Source organism: Triticum urartu, chromosome 6 (genome assembly GCF_003073215.2).
Source record: "Triticum urartu cultivar G1812 chromosome 6, Tu2.1, whole genome shotgun sequence".
Taxonomy (NCBI): Eukaryota; Viridiplantae; Streptophyta; class Magnoliopsida; order Poales; family Poaceae; genus Triticum; species Triticum urartu.
In genome coordinates, this window is record NC_053027.1 from 569,731,826 (window position 1) to 569,753,021 (window position 21,196).

At 43.7% G+C, this 21,196-nt stretch overlaps 1 pseudogene; it reads left to right on the forward strand.

Moving 5' to 3' along the window:
* Positions 1-1,392: 1,392 nt before the first annotated feature.
* On the forward strand, positions 1,393-4,703 carry LOC125516662 (annotated as a pseudogene).
* Positions 4,704-21,196: the final 16,493 nt, after the last annotated feature.

Below are 21,196 nucleotides of genomic sequence, written 5' to 3' on the forward strand. Positions count from 1 at the left end.
TTCAAATCCTATAGTGATACACTGCGACAGTTTCTTCTTCATTGTTACAGAACAAGATCTTGATTGGTGGGTGATATTGGTTCTAGCAAAATCAGATTCTAATAAGATATACAATCTTTGGATTCCTATATCGAACTCAACTTCCAAGTTTCGTCATGACTCGACTGAATATTACATAAGAGAGCGAGGATCCTAACAATCTTCCCATAAGTTGCCAAAAGGTCAATCCCAACGGGTGGCTAGCTTCTGAATATTAACCTCGTTGTTCAATCTACGCTTCAGGATTTACCTAGATTGTGAGCTCGACGATTGATTTATATTGAGCGACAAGGAGTTGTTTTATAAGAGAATCTACGGTAAATATTGAGGATTAGTATGGTTTCATGTATTGTACATATGTGCTATATGTTTATGGCATTAATGTGACCATTGATTACTAACGAATCGAGAATTGAGTTCAAAAATTAACTCGAATCTACGTAATAAGTTCCGTCACGCTGCATTATCACCCATTGTTGCCGGTAACTACATATTATAGGGACGTCAGTCCAGTCTATAATTATCTCCGGTCTAACCACCATCGATGCACTCCGGCAGCGTCCACGGCGTCAGCGGTTCGCGGAGGCGCACCCTATCAGTAAAATGTACCAATGAAAATATGAGTGCTAACAGTTGCAGATTCCATCTGTCATCAGATTAAGGAATGTTGCTCATATCAGAGAACATATGCCATTTGATGCCTAGGGCAAGTATCTAATATGATTTTATACAACTAGAAATTATGTTTTGTGATATATATAGTTACTCGTATAATTATCTTACCCATACGTTGTTTGTTATACATAGTGCCATGGTTTTGATATCCGTCCCCGTCGGCCCTCGTCCGGGTTATGATTCGGATGTGGTATATTCTCTTTTAAAACTATTCATTGCATTTCGTGTTTATGACAAATTATGCCCATCAAGTTGACATAGATATTTGTATGTAGGAGGTAGTTGAACCGGAAATTCCAACCGACCCTATTGTCGAGAGGTTAAATTTAGTTGAAAGAGAAAACGAGGATTTGAAGGAAAAATTGAAAAGAATTGAGGGGGAGAAGATGGAATTGGAGTTGCATGTTGCCGATGTCGTCGATGATCACAAGATTAAGATGGAGAAAATGCGCTTGAAGATTAGAAAGATTAGAAAATATGCCATTCATAGTGAGGCTTGGTATCATTATGCTGTTGGATCAATTGTTACCTTAGTTGCGATCTTGATCGCATTTGTTGTTGCATTTAAATTCTTTAGCTAGAGAGTTATTTTTTTGTTGCATTTAAGTGTTGTATGATCTTTATGTATGAACTTTATGTATTGTATTAATTTGGTGTTTTCGGTGTTGTGTATTGAAGATGAGCCGGCAATGGATGTACGATGACCGATGCTCTCCCGAGTTCATTAATGGCGTGCGTACTTTTCTGCTTGCGGCTGAGGCAAACAAGCGAGCGGATGGTTTTATGCCTTGTCCATGTGCTGGCTGTAAGAATGGTCACAATTACTCTACGTCAAGAACCATTCACGTCCACCTGTTTGAGTCCGGTTTCATGCCCCACTATAATGTTTGGACCAAGCATGGAGAAAGAGGGGTTATGATGGAAGACAATGAAGAAGAAGAGGACGACGACAGCTATCCTGGCCATGGGTTCCCTGAATACGATGATACAACAATGGGAAGAAGCTGAGCCGGCAATGCGGGAAGAAGCTGAAGAAGAGGCATCAGATGAGCCCGTTGATGATCTAGGTCGGGCCATTGCCGATGCAAAGAGAAACTGCGCAAGTGATTTGGAGAAGAAGAAGTTGCAGCGCATGTTAGAGGATCACAAAAAATTGTTGTACCCGAATTGCGTAGGTGACAAGAAAAAGCTGGGCACCACACTGGAATTGCTGCAATGGAAGGCAGAGAATGGTGTATCTGACAAGGGATTTGGAAAGTTGCTGGTAATGATAAAGGATATGCTTCCAAAGGACAACGAATTGCCCGAGAGTACGTACGAAGCAAAGAAGGCTGTCTGCCCTCTAGGGTTAGAGGTGCAGAAGATACATGCATGCCCTAATGATTGCATCCTCTACCGCGGTGAGTACGAGGATTTGAACGCTTGCCCGGTATGCGGTGCATTGCGCTATAAGATCAGCCGCGATGACCCTGGTGATGTCGAGGGCGAGCGCCCCAGGAAGAAGATTCCTGCCAAGGTGATGTGGTATGCTCCTATAATACCACGGTTGAAACGTTTGTTCCAAAACAAAGAGCATGCCAAGGCGATGCGATGGCACAGAGAAGACCGTAAGAAAGACGGAAAGTTGAGAGTACCCGCTGACGGGTCGCAGTGGAGAAAAATCGAAAGAAAGTACGGGAAGGAGTTTGCAGATGACGCAAGGAACGTATGGTTTGGTCTAAGCGCAGATGGCATTAATCCTTTTGGGGAGCAGAGCAGCAACCATAGCACCTGGCCTGTGACTCTATGTTTGTATAACCTTCCTCCTTGGTTGTGCATGAAGCGGAAGTTCATTATGATGCCAGTGCTCATCCAAGGCCCTAAGCAACCCGGCAACGACATTGATGTGTACCTAAGGCCATTAGTTGAAGAACTCTTACAACTGTGGAATGGAACAGGTGTACGTGCGTGGGATGAGCACATGGGGGAAGAATTTGACCTAAAGGCGTTGCTGTTCGTGACCATCAATGATTGGCCTGCTCTCAGTAACCTTTCAGGACAGACAAACAAGGGATACCGCGCATGCACGCACTGTTTGGACGATACCGACAGTATATATTTGGCTAATTGTAAGAAGAATGTGTACCTGGGACATCGTCGATTTCTTCCGAGCAGGCATCCCGTAAGAAAGAAAGGCAAGCATTTCAAAGGTGAGGCGGATCACCGACGAAGCCTCGCCACCGTACTGGTGCTGATGTACATGATATGGTCAAGGATTTGAAGGTGGTCTTTGGAAAGGGTCCTGGTGGACAACCTGTTCCGAATGACGCTGACGGACACGCACCCATGTGGAAGAAGAAATCTATATTTTGGGACCTGCCCTATTGGAAAGACCTAGAGGTCCGCTCCGCAATCGACGTGATGCACGTGACGAAGAATCTTTGTGTGACCCTGCTTGGCTTCTTGGGCGTGTATGGGAAGACAAAAGATACACCTGAGGCACGGGAGGACCAGCAACGTATGCACGGAAAAGACGGCATACATCAGGGTCATGCAAGCTACGCTCTTACCAAAGAAGAGAAGGAAATCTTCTTTGAATGCCTGCTCAGTATTAAGGTACCGTCTGGCTTCTCGTCGAATATAAAGGGAATAATAAACATGGCAGAGAAAAAGTTCCAGAACCTAAAGTCTCATGACTGCCACGTGATTATGACGCAACTGCTTCCGGTTGCATTGAGGGGGCTTCTACCGGAAAACGTTCGATTAGCCATTGTGAAGCTATGTGCATTTCTCAATGCAATCTCTCAGAAGGTAATCGATCCAGAAATCATACCAAGGTTAGAGAATGATTTGGTGCAATGTCTTGTCAGTTTCGAGTTGGTGTTCCCACCATCCTTCTTCAACATCATGACGCACGTCCTAGTTCACCTATGCGAAGAGATTAACGTTTTGGGTCCTGTATTTCTACACAATATGTTCCCCTTTGAGAGGTTCATGGGAGTCTTAAAGAAATATGTTCATAACCGTGCTAGGCCAGAAGGAAGCATCTCCAAGGGCCATGAAAATGAGGAGGTCATTGAGTTTTGTATTGACTTTATTCCTGACCTTAAGCCGATTGGTGTTCCTGAATCGCGGCATAAGGGCAGACTGGATGGAAAAGGCACGCTAGGAGGGGAACAAATAATATGTATGGACGGACATTCTCTCACTGAAGCACACTACACAGTTCTACAGAATTCCGCCTTGGTGGCTCCGTATATGGATGAACACAAGAATTTGCTACGCTCCAAACACCCGGAGCGGTCTGATGACTGGATTACACGTGAACAAACCAGGAGTTTCGCCAGCTGGTTGCAGACACGTACCATGCATGACACCTCTATTGAAGATGACACTGTACTTGCTGTCCCAGTTACCATCTTCGAATATAATGACTTTCAAAGGGTACGAGATAAATGGTAATACATTTTACACGATCGCCCAAGATAAGAAGAGCACCAACCAAAACAGTGGTGTCCGCTTTGATGCAGAAACCAAGACGGGAAAGGAAACATATTATGGTTATATACAGGACATATGGGAACTTGACTATCGACGTGGTTTGAAGGTCCCTTTGTTTCGGTGCAAATGGGTCAATATGACACGAGGCGGGGTAACGGAAGACCCGCAGTACGGAATGACAACAGTGGATCTCAACAATCTTGCGTATGCAGACGAACCATTCGTCCTAGCCAATGATGTGGCACAGGTTTTCTATGTGAAGGACATGTCTACCAAGCCAAGAAAAAGAAAAGATAAGGAAGCGAATGCATCGTACGATGAGTCCAAAGCGGCACATAGTTCTTTCTGGGAAGAGAAACATCGTGGGAGTGGATGACAAGACAGACAAGTCAGAAGATTATGAAAAGTTTGATGAAATTGCTCCATTCACAGTGAATATTGACCCGAGCATCCCGTTAAATGATGAAGATTTTCCATGGCTACGACGCAAAGGGACACACGCGAAGAAAAAGTTTCACACCCAAAGATCTGGGATGTGATCGGCTTAGCTATCATCACTTTCTTCTGTGTTTCACACCCAGGAGGGAATCTCTGTAATAGTTAGGGTAGCTAGTTATGTGTTTTGGCATTTGAAACGCGAAGAAATTTTATGTGCAAGCAAATTCTTTCATGCATTTATTGATTTTTTCAGCTAAATGACCCTGAAATTGAAAAGCATTTCAAATGAACTCAGAAAAGGATGAAAGTTGGCATGGTATCATAATTTCACCCACATAGCATGTGCAAAAAAGTAGAGAGGGTTACCGCAAAAACTGGATGCACTTCGTGTACAAAATGGACAATCTGTTTCGAAGTATCAGGGTTTCGGACGAAAACTCATCCGTTACAAAGGCATTTCATTTTTTAAATAACTTAAGCATTACCAAATTGAATATAATGATAAAACACACTAATATTAAACATAAAAAAAAAGAATCACTGGAAAATGTATTTTTAAAGTTAAGTTATTCACAAACTAGTGATTCACACAAATTTCAAATAATTCAAAATTTAAACTATTCAAATTTAAAAACTACCGGCACTAACTGAAAGTTTCTAAAAACTATCAAAAATATTCACAAAGAAACTCTAAATACAGCAAAAAAACTAAAAATAAATAAAAACAAAATAAATAAAGCAGAAAAGAAAAAAACTAAATGAAAAAAAGCCCACCTACCGGGCCACAGCGGCCTGCATACGACTAGAAACCCAACCTGTTGTTGGGCCAGGATGCAGGCCCGCAAGCCCAATAGGCCCCACAGGGCAGAGTAGCAGAGGTAGGCCCAGAAGGCCTGCTTTAGAGAGGAGCTCGAGACAGCAGCGGCGGCGGGGCTTATAAGCAGGTGTGAGCGCCCTTCGGCTAGCGAGGTGGGACTAAACTTCTGCGCCCCTCGCCTGGCAGCGCACCCCCTTTAGTACCGGGTCGTGGCACCAACCGGTACTAAAGGGGGGCCTTTAGTACCGGTTGGAGCCAGGAACCGGTACTAAAGGGGGGTGCTCCCCCCCGCTTGGCCTGGCCAAAACAGGCCTTTAGTACCGGTTGGTGGCTCCAACCGGTACTAAAGGTGTCCCCTATATAAGAAACACTTCGAAAATTTTCAGTTTCTCATCTCCCACTTCTCTCTGCCGCCGCCCCGTCCGCGCCGTCGCCGCCCCCGTCGCGCCCCCGTCCTCGTCGCGTCGTCCCCGTCGACTCCGCGGCACCCCCGTCGCCGTCCCGGTCGCCGATCCCCTCGCTTCGCCGTCGCCGTCGCCTTTGGATCGACCTCGCCCTCGCCGTCGCCGTCGCCTCGACCTTGCCCGCGCGCGCTGTGAGCCCCCGGCCCCTCTCCTCCCTCCAATCGATCGTAGCGCACACCGGCGCCGGCGCCGGCGCCGACCGTAGCGCACACACACGCGCACGCGCACACACACACTACATGCACACACACACACACACTACACACACACTAGACGCGCACACACACACAATTTTTCTGTTTTTAGCTTTTAGTTTTTTCTGTTTTTCTGTTTTTCATACAAAGTTTTAGATGAATTAATTAATTAGATTAGATTAATGTCAAATAGTATGTAGAAATGTTAGTTATAATATATATAATGTCAAATGTTATAGAAATGTTAGTTATATAGAAATGTTAGAAATTTTGGAAATGTTAGTTTTAGCTAGCTAGATGAATTAGATTAATTTCAAATTGTTAGACGATGATCGATGTTTTTTTAGTTTCTTATATTTTTAGTTATAAAATTTAGAATTTGCATATATGAAATCATCACAATCCATCATTTAAAAAATGTTACTTTACTTTTGCGGCATATAGTATTTTGTTGTCGACGATGCCCGGCCCGCATCCTCGCCGTCGACACGTCCGCGACGACGTCCTGCTTCAGAGGACCCATGTCCGGGACTGGGCTCCGCCGGGCTGGCACTGGGAGGTGCTACCTTCAGGGGCGCGACGCTTGGTGAGGAACCCGGCCCCGGGTCCCGTCGTCGACCCTCATCTCCTTTGGTGGCATTCACGTGGGCCACTTTCGGTGCGGAGGGAGCCGGCCCCGCCGGAGGTGGTACGTCGCCGTGTCAGGGAGGAGGACGAGCACGTCCATCGCTACATGGCTGCTATGGACGTCAGGTTCTCCAATACCTGGCAGGTTCTTTGGGGAGATCACCCGAGCTATGATCCAGTGATGGTTCCTTCTCTTTGGGTGTCCACCGCCCGCACCTCAGGAACCGCGAGTGGCCTAGATTACTCTGTACTATTCGATCTTTATTAGCTTGCTAGCTAGCTAGCTAGTGATGTATTCAATATTATATCTATTATTCGAGATGATGTATTCGAGATTATATCTATTATTCGAGACGATGTATTCGAGATTATATCTATTATTCGAGATTATACTAAATTGTTTTATATTTCTTTTGGCATAGTTAAATAAAAGCTATGGCGGACAATACCGACAGAGAGAAGAGAACAGACCATGCTCGATATCATACGCGGGCCAGATGATGATCAGAATGAAGAAGATTTTGACGGCTCCGAATTTCTAAACAACACCGGAGAGGGTGATATGATATTCGATCGCGACGACCGAGAAGATGAAGTCATGAACTACGACGAAGAACATGTTGATCCTGAAACAACAAACACCGGCGAGGTATATATATTTATATAAGCAGGAATCTGGTGATCATCGCATGTTTTAAATGAGTTGAAGATATATTAACGAATCGATCTTTCTTCTTTCAGCCATCCGGATCGAGCAAATCTTCAGGCAAAAGGACGAAACGAGGCCCGAACAAAAAGTTGAAGGAGGGCGTAAAGTACAATATCGAGGCAATCAGACCTAATGGCGAACCATTAGCGCCTAAGAAGATTGCGGACAAGTTCGTTCGTCAGTGCGGAGTTATTGTGAAGGACCAACTCCCGATCTCCCTTCAAGAATGGAGAAAGCCAGCAAATCCACGTCCAGATGTTACTTTTGTCGACGAGAAGCAAAAAAATCTGCTTTGGGATACTCTCATGGAACATTTCACCTTACCAGATAATTTCACAGAAGCAGACGTGCGGAAAGTCAAGGACGCTGCTTTTAGGAAGATGGCGGTTGCATTCAAGAACCACAAGAGAATGACGTGGGAGAAGTACGTCAAGGGAGGAAGGAAGACTCCAGTATTCGAGGGGATACTAGAGAATCAAAGTGCTCATTGGGACGATTTCGTGAAATTCAAGGATTCAGAATTAGCTAAGGAACGGTCGAGAATAAACAAGGCCAATGCCGAAAAAAAGGATAAGTTCCATAAGCTGGGGCCAGGTGGCTACGCGGTGGCAATGCCTAAGTGGGATAAGTCTGAGAAAGAGATGGAGGATGCAGGTGTCACTCCGGTTAGTAAGAGCTGGCCCCCCAGGTGCAGGACTTGGTTCTATGCGCATGGGGGGGAGTTGGACCCGAAGACAGGCAATGTTTCGACGAAGGCATGTCTGAACGGAGCCGACGATGCGCTACTTGTTGCAATAGAAGAGGCTCGATCGGGGGTGTTCCAGCCCAACAGAGAGAACGACGAGCTTACGCGTGCCCTGGGAAATCCTGAACACCCGGGAAGAACACGAGGCAAGGGCGCTATTCCGTGGTATGAGGGGTTTTCGGACTGGAACGCCGACTACAGAACCCGTGCGAGAAAGAAGATTGCGGAGGAGAAGAAGAGGAAGATGGAGGAGGAGCAAAGGAAGCTCGACTATGAACGCCTTCAAGGCCTAGAAGCAAGTCAAGCGGAATTGGCAGCTAAATTCCAGCGGCAGCAGGAGCAGATCGACTCACTTAGCCAGCAAAGGGGGTCTCAGCAGCTGCAGCAGCTAGCGGATGATCCAGCATTGGATACCACCGCCCCATCCATGCCGAGAAGCAGCGTGGGTTCCGCCCCGGGCGACGCAGTAGTGCTGGATAGATACCCCGTGGATGACATCACGGAGAACACTAACTGCGAGCTACACTTCAAAATGAAGAACATATCCATGAAGGTGGCGGACGCCGTTGCTTTTTCAAATTCCCCCGAGGCAACCTTCCATTGCAACCCGATTCCAGCGGGCTATGCTCGTGTCTTGGTTGATGAGGTGGTGGACCAATATTCGGGGCTAGAGCTTGACATTCCTGGAGGTGATGAGGAGCACACACTCGGAGATGCCAAACATCGTATCATCCTATGGAGAAAGGATTGCATCATTTTTCGAAGGCCACCGACACCGCGTCACCCGACTCCTCGTCGAAGTCCGCCACCGAGTCAGCAGACTCCCGCTCCTCCAAGTCCACCAACGCGTGAGGCCACTCCTCCTCCTCCAAGTCCGGCAAAGTGTCAAGCCACTCCTCCTCCAAGTCCGGCACAGCTTCAGGCCACTCCTCCTCGTCCAACTCAGCCCCGTCAGCCGTCTCCGCCGCCTCAGCAATCGCAGAAGAGACACCCCGCAGCTATGGTGCGTAGCGGTACCAGTCGAGGTCATAGTACAGGAAGTACAGGCGGAGGCAAGCGATATAAATATGGTCCAAACCTCACTACTCCTCTTCCTGTGAGGGCTTACGACAGGACCGAGGAGCAAACCAATGCCATAGTGCGGGCAGAAGTCGACGCCCATTTTGGACCGAAACCGCCACCGCCGCCAAGGGAGAAAGTGCCTGTGGAAGTAGTTGACCACTTCATTCGTATGGCTCAACCACCAGCTCCTAAGCCTGTTGACACAGACTATGAGCGCCACATCAGGAAGTTACATCGACAACGTCTACAGAAGGAGGCGAGCTCGAGCTCGAGCAAACAACAAGCAGCTGTCGAAAAATGCGGGAAAACCGTTGCCCAGCTGGGAGAACAGGCGGCGCAATCGACCCCCCCGCTTGTTGTGCCGACAACACGTGACAGTACGCGCGCCCAATATTATTGTGGCCAAACAGTTTACGTTCCCGAGGTGGGCGATGTGGTAATAACCCAGGAGCATATAATGCAGGCTGAAGAACTCAAGATCACTGTTGGACAACTCCTCGAGATCGAGGACATGCCTGTGATTACAGAGGAGGAAATAAAACGGAAATATGTCCGGGGCCAACCTTTGGTCAAGCCAGAAGATGTCAAGAAGCTCCCAACGAGAATGTATGAATTGCATCAATGGTACATGGACATTATCAAGAGATCCGATCGAGAGTCCCTCATGGTGTATGTCAAGAAGGATCATTACTACCATGAGAAAGCTTTGGCCGTTGAGTATTCTGAACTGTTTCAGTTATACAATCAAGACGCACTCGACAAATCTATCGTCAGTTGCTATTGTCTGTAAGTGATTTCTTTCTGTAATTTAAGTCTCAAGCTAGCTGTAGTGATCCTTTTGATCAATCATTACCTGTAATTATCCTCACTATATTCTTTTCTGTGGTATTATGCAGGATGAAGATGTATGAAATGAGAAAAGGTGGACGCTATGGCATTGGGTTCATTGACCCAAACACCGTTAATCAATACACATGGAAAATGAGCAAGTATTATGAAAAGCAGGTAGAGGACAGCATGCTAGAGTTCTTGAAGGGCCTCAAATACAATGAAGATATACTACTTCCTTACAACTTCGAGTGAGTCACACTTTCTTGTACTACAAATTCTCTGTTTTTGCCTACTAGCTAGCTACATGTTTTTGCTTACATATGCCCGCTTAATTAAGACATGCAAACGTGTGTGCATGCAGATTTCACTGGATCTTGTGTATCATTAAAGTTGACGCCGGAACAGTTGAAATACTGGACTCGCTACTCAAAGCAAATAGTGACTACAACATCTTGTATGGGATAGTCAACAGGTAATTTCAATCATTATTAACTATATATCTCGGCCTATTTAGTTCGTCATTTCATGATATGAACTATTTAATAACCCCTTTATTCATTTTCTTTGTCGGCGGGCAGGGCTTGGGCAAGGTTCATCAGCGTCACGGAAGGCGAATGGAAACCACAGCTGAAATGGTTTCGATCCAAGGTAAGTAATTAAGTAGTACTAGCTAGCTAGCTAGCTGCCATCTCTTTAATTATCATGCTTGATTAATTATTATCTGATCAAATTAAATTCCATTCTCGTAATAAAGGCCCTGAAGCAGGCGCAGGGGACTAATCTGTGTGCATACTGCGTTTGCGAGAACATTCGCATGATGGCGTCCGAAAGGAGCAGATCTCAAAGACAGGAATGGGTACGCTTGTCAGAACACTATTCACAATTTTTACACCATTATCGATATCTAGTCACACAACTAATACACATGCATATTGATCTCCTTCTTAACAGTTCAAAGAGGTGCGGGACAAGCTCCTAGAAACGGAGCGCGTAGAAGCACTTCAAGAGGAAATAGCGGGATTTTTGCTCGACCAGGTCATAAATCCGAAGGGAGAATACTATTACCCGCTACCGCCCCCATCGAACATGTCATGAACCACTTCCAATTGTCATCGTGCTCCGAAGGCACCAATTAGGCTAATGCCACTGGCTCCGAAGGCAACATGCATATGTAGGAGAAATTGTATATAGCTATACATGTGTGTATGTGTAAATTAATATGGTGGTTTGTGAGACATTGATGATATATATATATGATTGGTTCTACTAGAAATTCTATTTATATATATATGCATAACGTGTACAATGTGTAGTACCGTAAAATACCAGCAAACGAAAAAGAATTAAAATGGAAAACACAAAATTAAATGAAAAAGAAATCATAAAACCAAAAATCCCCCAAACATTTTAGTACCGGTTGGTGTTACCAACCGGTACTAAAGGGCTCCCGGCCCCCGGAGCTGGCTCGTGCCACGTGGTTGCCCTTTAGCACCGGTTCGTGCTGAACCGGTACTAAAGGGGGGGGGGCCTTTAGTGCCGAAATGTTAGTGCCGGTTCCGAAACCGGCACTAAAGGGCCTTACGAACCGGTGCTAATGGCCCGTTTTCTACTAGTGCACATAATCCATCTCTCATCAAAGCCTTTGTGGTGAAGCATAGATAGGATAGTGTGATGTTTGATTGTATCATATGCTTTCTCGAAGTCCAATTTTAAGGATGAAAATCTCTCTCCCAGAAGCATGGCACTAATCAATAAGTTCAAAGACCTAGCCAAGGCCATCATGTATAACACGACCCTTCATAAAGTCGTATTGGTTGTGATGGACAACTTCCAGAATCACCGATTTTAGATTATCGGCTAGGATATCAGTGAGCATCTTGATGGCTGAGATAAGTAAAGAAATTGGCTGGTGTGCATTAACTGATTCAGGTGATAGTATTGGGCACTAAAGTGATCAAGGATTGATTACGGCTCTATAAATCAATCTTCCTTGCCCAGAGTAAGCAGACTCGGTAAAAATCCAAGGGCAATAATGTGCCAGCAAGTCTTGTGGAATTGACCATTAGAACCATCTGGCCTAGGAGCATGATCAGCTGAATTTTCATAAAGGCATTTCCTAATTCTTCATGGGCGAGGGCCAAGAAACATGCTCTAAATCCTCAACACATTGTATTAAATTAGCAAGATCAAAACACATGTTAGGAGGAAAGAGACTCCCATTCATTTCTTCAACTCCGCATAAAAAGGATGTGCCTTCTCTGAATGTGATTCCAGCCCACAACCATCGGGCATTGAGACTAAAGCAAATGAGTTGCACGTTGAAAGGACATGCGGTGCCCCCATGTGTGGTTTTGGTAATTGATGACATTTCTCTATGGACTAGTTGTTGTATTGAGTTATATTTGAAGGATTTGTCCATAGGCTTTTCTTGAAGTCCATATGTTGGTTTCAAGGAGTTTATGAGTTAACCAAGGTGTTATTAAGGAATTATCCAAAGATTGGTCATGTGAGTGTTGAGCTTATTGCAAGCATCTCTGTCTTGAAGAAGAAGAGTGTGTGATCATTCATGTCTACCTTCAAGACATCATCCAAATGAAGAGAGTTGGAAAGATTCAAGGTTAACCAAGACTAAGTCAAGAGTAAATCAAGTTGATCAACACACGAAGCGTACAAGATGTACCTAGGGATCAAGTTATCCCATGGTATGGTTGTTGTGTGCAAGTTCAAGTGGAGCATCATGAAGAGATCATTCTTGAAGCTTGTCGTTCATTGTGGTGTCAATGGACTTGAGAAGATGTGCCAAAGAGCGGCTCATCCATAATAGAGTATGGGGGAGCAAACATCTAGTCTTCATCGAGCCAACGCAATCAAGAAAGGTGGTCCAACCTGAGGGAGTCAAGATCGTCATCATCTAGCCCAAGTGGACTATGTGCAAGGCAAAAGTTTGGCCTTGATAGGTTTTCTATTTTACCGATCTCATAGTCGTAGTTTGGAGACCGGGTTATAGGATCGATTGTCGTGCTATCAAGGAGGGCTCTCAAGTGAGTAGCTTGATCGTATCGTTCGTAGAGAGCTCAAACCATTGCATGCTTGCATCATATTTCTTGGTTCTTGTTTGGTTTTCTCTTAGTGAGATTTGGAGCTTATGGTCATCTTCTTGACAAGCTTGAGTTCATCAAAAACGGAGTTCACATGCTTCTTCTATTGCGTTTTCGGTGTTAGAGGTTTTACCGGTCTTATTCGAGGAAGGGTTCTCACCATTTTCTTATGGGACTTTTATAATTTGCTTCTTATTGTTATTTCTATCAAGATTTTGTTAGCCCTTATTGCTAGCTTTCCAACAAACTTGGTTTCATTAAATTCAGAGTCCGTTTGCAGAAGTTGTGTCAGTTTTGGTGTCCTTAAAAAAGCTACATCGGCACTACCGCTCGTGGGAGCGGTACTACCGCTTGGAGGGGATGTAATTTTTTACTACCGCTCTTGGGAGCGGTACTACCGCTTGGAGGGGATGTAATTTTTTACTACCGCTCTTGGGAGCGGTACTACCGCGGCTACTTCCGTGGATACTTCTGCTCCGGACCAAAAACTCGTCTCAAGACCAGCGGTGGTAGGCACGGATTATTTTTTTAGCACCACTCGCAAGCAGTAGTACCGCTACCCTTTGAGGTAGTACCGCTACCCCTAGCGGTAGTACCATGAGGACGAGCGGTAGTGCCGCTCTGTGCGGGCTGTGAGCATAACAGTTGGATTTTTCCTCACCTATAAAAGAGGGTCTTCTTCCCCAATGAACCTAATCCTTTGAGCTCGTGTTCTTCCCCCATTGTTGACCTTATTTGAGCTTGCTATCTCTCAATCCCTCCATGGATTCTTGCTAGTTTTGGGGGGAAAAGAGAGAGGAGATCTAGATCCACATTTTCACCAATCACTTTCTCCTCTATGTGAAGGGAACCCCTTGGATCTAGATCTTGGAGTTCTTGGTGTTCTCCTTCTTGTTCTTCCTCCCATTTCCCTCCCTAACATTAGTTGTTTTGGTGGGGAGAGAAGGACTTGGGCACTTCGTGTGCCCTTGCCATTGCATTTGGTGCATAGGTTTGAGTTCTCCACGGTGATACGTGGAAGTTACAAGTTGAGAAGCTTATTACTCTTGGGTGCTTGGTACCCTTGAGCTTGTTCCTCTTGGGTGCTTGGGCACCCTAGACGGTTGGTGGTGTTCAGAGCTCAATCATTGTGGTGTAAAGCTCCAGGCAAGCATCGGGGTCTCCAGTTAGGTTGTGGAGATTGCCCCGAGCAATTTGACGGGTTTCGGTGACCGCCCCCAACGGTTGCCAAAGTGTACGGGTTCAGTGACCGCCCCAAGGGTTGCCATTTGTATGGGTTCGGTGACCGCCCTCAAGGGTAATCATGACATCTTGCATTGTGCGAGAGCGTGAGGAGATTACGGTGGCCCTAGTGGCTTCTTGGGGAGCATTGTGCCTCCACACCGCTCCAAACAGAGATTAGCATCCGCAAGGGTGTGAACTTCGGGATACATCGTCGTCTCCTCGTGCCTCGGTTATCTCTTACCCGAGCCCTTTACTTATGCACTTTACTTTGTGATAGCCATATTGTTTCTTGTCATATATCTTGCTATCACATAGTTGCTTATCTTTCTTAGCATAAGTTGTTGGTGCACATAGGTGAGCCTAGTTGTTGTAGGTTTTGTGCTTGGCAAATTAACCGCTAGGTTTATTCCGCATTTGTTCAAGCCTAAACCGTAATTATTTTAAATCGCCTATTCACCCCCCCCCTCTAGGCGACATCCACGATCTTTCAATTGGTATCAGAGCCTCTCTCTTTTTAGGCTTAACCGCCTAGAGAGTAAGGTCGACTAGGGGATTAGGATTCTCTGACACTCTTAGTTTCGATGGCACAAATTTTGATGTTGGGTAATTCGCATGCTTAATCTCTTTAGGGTCATGGACCCAAATTTAGAGCGAATTGTAGATATGGGTTTTTCTCCTCCAATGGACCCCAAAAATTATCTTTAGAGGATGAGAAAAACTCTTATCTCAATGCTCAAGCTTCTAATGTGCTTTTCGATGCTTTGAGCAATGTAGTTATATTTCAACTCATGTCGTTCTGGGATGCTCATGAGTTGTGGACAAAGCTTCAAGATAAATATGGTGTGTCCACATACTTGTGGGGATGATTGTTCTCCCTCCACCTCCGGCCATGTTGCCTTCTCAACTTCTTCTACTTCACCTACATGAGGATTGCCACAAGGTAATGCTAGGGTGAGTAGTGTTGGTCATTGCAATGGTGATAGTGGCTTGTTCTTGGTGATCCTTCATCATTATTTTATTGCAATGGTCCTTCTTTGGACTTTAACACTTCGATCACCTTACATGTTTCACATGCTTGTGTTGATAGTCCTTGCATATCATTGTAGAATTGCTTTCTCAAATCTCATGATGATATGCTTGCTATGTCTTGTTGCCATGATAAAAATGTATCTATTTCCTCGAGTTGTTGTGCTAACAATGTAGAGGAAACTCAACACTCCATGGAACAAGATGTGGTCTTAAATGGTGCTTCAAGGGATCCTACATCATCATCTATTGCTTTTTGCCTTATGGCTAAGGCTTCAAAGGTATCTCCTACTTTGAAACCCAATATGTCTCTTGATGATGATGTTGATGCTAATGATGATGAGGATAATGATGAAGAGAATGATAATGTTGCCTCCTTAAAAATTAAGGGGGAAATGGTTTTTAAAGCTCTTCATAAAAATAAAATTGCTCGTTCCAACTTCATGGAAATCATGTCAATTGCCATTGAGGGAAAGAAGTATATTGATGAGTTGGAATCTCGTCTTGAGGAGCATGAGGTCACCATTGAGAAAATGGAAGGTCATGAGCGTGATTACGCTAATAAGATTGCGGACCTCTCTCAAGCTCTTGAACTTGAACAAACCACCAAGGAATCTCTTGAGGAGACTTTTGCTCTAGAATTATCTAGAGTGAGGGAATCTCGTGATAGAGCTCTTGAGGTGGCCAATGATTTTGAAACTAAAAATGAGAAGCTTGAAGTTGCGCATGCTAAACTCCTTGAGGACTTTGGGCACCTCGAAAATGGCTCAAGGGTCATTAAGAGTGAGCTCATCAAACTCACCGAGTCTCATGCACAACTTAAAGCTTCATATTCAAAAGATCTTGCCAAGTTGCCTTCCTCTTGCTATTATTGATGATGCTTGTGCTACTAACTCTACTACTTGTGAAGCATCCATTTTGAAGGAGAATGTTGAGCTACGGGCTCAACTTGAGTTGCTATATAGCAATTATGGGAAATTGGAAGAAAGTCATGAAAATCTCTCAAGCTCTGATACGTCCATTCTGCATCATGCTTTTATATCGATATTTATCGCATTATGGACTATTATTTCACTTTATGTCACAATACTTATGGCTATTCTCTCTTATTTTACAAGGTTTACATAAGGAGGGAGAATGCCGGCAGCTGGAATTCTGGTCTGGAAAAGGAGCAAATATTAGAGACCTATTCTACGCAACTCCAAAAGTCCTGAAACTCCACGGAACGTCTTAAAAGAAATAAAGAAAAATCCACGCCAAAGATGAAGGCCAGGGGGCCCACACCCTGCTCACGAGGGTGGGGGGCGCCCCCCCCTAGGGCGCGCCCCCTACCTCGTGGGCCCCCTGGTGGCTCTCCGACGCCCATCTTCTCCTATATGAGGTCTTTCGATGAGAAAAAAATAAGGAACTTTTCGGGACGAGACTCCGCTGCCACGAGGCGGAACCTTGGCGGATCCAATCTAGAGCTCCGGCAGAGCTGTTCTGCCGGGGAAACTTCCCTCCGGGAGGGGGAAATCATCACCATCGTCATCACCAACGCTCCTCTCATCGGGAGAGGGCAATCTCCATCAACATCTTCACCAGCACCATCTCATCTCCAAACCCTAGTTCATCTCTTGTATCCAATTCTTGTCTCAAAGTCCGGGATTGGTGCTAGTAGGTTGCTAGTAGTGTTGATTACTCCTTGTAGTTGATGCTAGTTGGTTTATTTGGTGGAAGATCATATGTTCAGATCCTATATGCATATTATTACCCCTCTGATTATGAACATGAATATGCTTTGTGAGTAATTACGTTTGTTCCTGAGGACAAGGGAGAAGTCTTGCTATGAGTAGTCATGTGAATTTGGTATTCGTTTGATATTTTGATAAGATGTATGTTGTCTAGCCTCTAGTGGTGTTATGTGAACGTCGACTACATAACACTTCACCATTATTTGGGCCTAGAGGAAGGCATTGGGAAGTAATAAGTAGATGATGGGTTGCTAGAGTGACAGAAGCTTAAACCCTAGTTTATGCGTTGCTTCGTAAGGGGCTGATTTGGATCCATATGTTTCATGCTATGGTTAGGTTTACCTTAATACTTTTGTTGTAGTTGCGGATGCTTGCAATAGAGGTTAATCATAAGTGGGATGCTTGTTCAAGTAAGAGCACCCAAGCACCGGTCCACCCACATATCAAATTATCAAAGTATCGAACGCGAATCATATGAACATGATGAAAACTAGCTTGACAATATTCCCATGTGTCCTCGGGAGCGCTTTTCCTATTATAAGAGTTTGTTCCGGCTTGTCCTTTGCTACAAAAGGATTGGGCCACCTTGCTGCACTTTATTTACTTTTGTTACTTGTTGCTCGTTACAACTATCTTATCACAAAACTATCTGTTACCACTTATTTCAGTACTTGCAGAGAATACCTTGCTGAAAACCGCTTATCATTTCCTTCTGCTCCTCGTTGGGTTCGACACTCTTACTTATCGAAAGGACTACGATAGATCCCCTATACTTGTGGGTCATCAAGACTCTTTTCTGGCGCCGTTGCCGGGGAGTGTAGCGCCTTTGGTAGGTGGAATTTGGTAAGGAAAAATTTATATAGTGTGCTGAAATTTACTGTCACTTGTTACTATGGAAAGTAATTCTCTGAGGGGCTTGTTCGGGGTATCTTCACCCCGTACAGTAGAGCAAAGAGTTGCTCCTCAACCTACTGAACCTATTGAAAATGAAATTCCTTATGAGTATCCTTCGGGTATGATAGAAAAACTGCTAGCTAATCCTTTTACAGGAGATGGAACAAAGCATCCTGATGAGCACTTAATATATGTGGATGAAGTTTGTGGATTATTTAAGCTTGCAGGTATACCCGATGATGTTGCTAAGAAGAAGGTCTTCCCTTTATCTTTGAAGGGAGACGCATTGATATGGTATAGGCTATGTGATGATATGAGATCATGGGACTATAAAAGATTGAAGCTGGAATTTCATCAAAAGTATTACCCTATGCATCTTGTTCATCGTGATCGCAATTATATATATAATTTCTGGCCTCGCGAAGGAGAAAGCATCGCTCAAGCTTGGGGGAGGCTTAAATCAATGTTATATTCATGCCCCAATCATGAGCTCTCAAGAGAAATAATTATGCAAAGTTTTTATGCTCGGCTTTCTGAAAACAATCACACCATGCTCGATACTTCTTGTGCTGGCTCTTTTATGATGAAGACTATTGAATTCAGATGGAATTTATTGGATAGAATTAAACGCAACTCTGAAGATTGGGACCTCGACGAAGGTAAGGAGTCAGGTATGACACCTAAGTTTGATTGTGTTAAATCTTTTATGGATACCGATATTTTCCGTAAGTTTAGCACTAAATATGGACTTGACTCTGAGATAGTAGCTTCTTTCTGTGAATCTTTTGCTACTTATGTTGATCTCCCTAAGGAGAAGTGGTTTAAATATCATCCTCCTATAGAAGTAAAAGTAGTTGCACCTATTAAAGTTGAAGAAAAGACTGTCACTTATAATGATCCTATTGTTCCTACTTCTTATATTGAGAAACCACCTTTCCCTGTTAGAGTAAAGGATCATGCTAAAGCTTCAACTGTTGTTCGTAAAAGCAATATTAGAATTTATACACCTCCTGAGCAAGTTAAAGTAGAACCCAATATTGCTATTGTTAAAGATCTCTTGTCTGATAATATTGATGGGCACATTATTCAGTTCGATGGTGAAACTGCTAGAATTGCTAAGCCTTGTGATAAAGATAAACATAGACTGTGGTAGGCGTGCCTGTTATTTCTGTTAAAATAGGAGATCATTGTTATCATGGCTTATGTGATATGGGTGCTAGTGCTAGTGTTATACCTCATGACTTATACAAAGAAATTAAGAATGAAATTGCACCTGTTGAGTTAGAAGATATTGATGTTACTATTAAACTTGCTAATAGAGATACTATTGCACCAATTGGAATTGTTAGAGATGTTGAAGTCTTGTGTGGGAAAACTAAATATCCTGCTGATTTTCTTGTTCTTACTTCCCACAAGATAGCTTTTGTCCCATCATATTTGGTAGACCCTTCTTAAGTACTGTTAATGCTACCATAGATTGCAAAAAGAATGTTGTTACTGTTGGTTTGGATGATATGGTTCATGAGTTTAATTTCTCTAAATTTAGTAAACAACATCGTGAGGAAGAATTACCTAGTAAGGATGAAATTATTGGTCTTGCTTCTATTGCCATACCTCCTAGTGATCCTTTAGAACACTATTTGCTAGACCATGAAAATGATATGTTCATGAATGAAAGAAGGGAAATAGATGAAGTATTCTTTAAACAGGAAACTATTCTGCATCACAACTTGCCAGTTGAAATTTTAGGGGATCCTCCTCCACCCAAGGGTGATCCCGTGTTTGAGCTCAAACCCTTGCCTGATAATCTTAAATATGCTTATCTTGATGAAAAGAAGATATATCCTGTTATTATTAGTGCCAACCTTTCAGAGCATGAAGAAGAAAGATTATTGAAAACTCTGAAGAAGCACCGTGATGCTATTGGATATACTCTTGATGATCTTAAGGGCATTAGTCCCACTCTATGTCAACATAAAATAAATTTGGAAGCAGATGCCAAACCAGTTCGTGATCCTCAACGACGTCTGAATCCTAAAATGAAAGAAGTGGTAAGAAAGAAATACTAAAGCTTCTGGAGGCAGGTATAATCTATCCCGTTGCTGATAGTGAGTGGGTAAGTCCTGTCCATTGTGTCCCTAAGAAGGGAGGTATTACTGTTGTCCCTAATGATAAAGACGAATTGATTCCACAAAGAATTATCACAGGTTATAGGATGGTAATTGATTTACGCAAACTAAATAAAGCTACTAAGAAAGATCATTACCCCTTACCTTTTATTGATCAAATGGTAGAAAGATTATGCAAACATGCACACTATTGCTTTCTAGATGGTTATTCCGGTTTCTCTCAAATACCTGTGTCGGCTAGAGATCAATCAAAGACTACTTTTACATGCCCTTTTGGTACTTTTGCTTATAGACGTATGCCTTTTGGTTTATGTAATGCACCTGCTACCTTTCAAAGATGCATGATGGCTATATTCTCTGACTTTTGTTAAAAGATTTGTGAGGTTTTCATGGACGACTTTTCCGTCTATGGTTCCTCTTTTGATGATTGCTTGAGAAATCTTGATCGAGTTTTGCAGAGATGTGAAGAAACTAATCTTGTCTTGAATTGGGAAAAGTGCCACTTTATGGTTAATGAAGGTATTGTCTTGGGGCACAAAGTTTCTGAAAGAGGTATTGAAGTTGATAAAGCCAAGGTTGATGCTATTGAAAAGATGCCATGCCCCAAGGACATCAAAGGTATAAGAAGTTTCCTTGGTCACGCCGGATTTTACAGGAGGTTCATCAAGGACTTCTCAAAAATTTCTTGGCCTCTGACTAATTTATTGCAAAAATATATACCATTTGTCTTTGATGATGATTGTGTAGAAGCATTTGAAATACTTAAGAAAGCATTAGTCTCTGCACCTGTTGTTCAGCCACCTGATTGGAATTTACCCTTTGAAATTATGTGTGATGCTAGTGATTATGCTGTAGGTGTTGTTCTAGGGCAAAGAGTTGATAAGAAATTAAATGTTATTCATTATGCTAGTAAGACTCTAGACAATGCTCAAAGAAATTATGCTACTACTGAAAAAGAGCTTTTAGCAGTTGTATTTGCTTGTGATAAGTTCAGATTTATATTGTTGATCT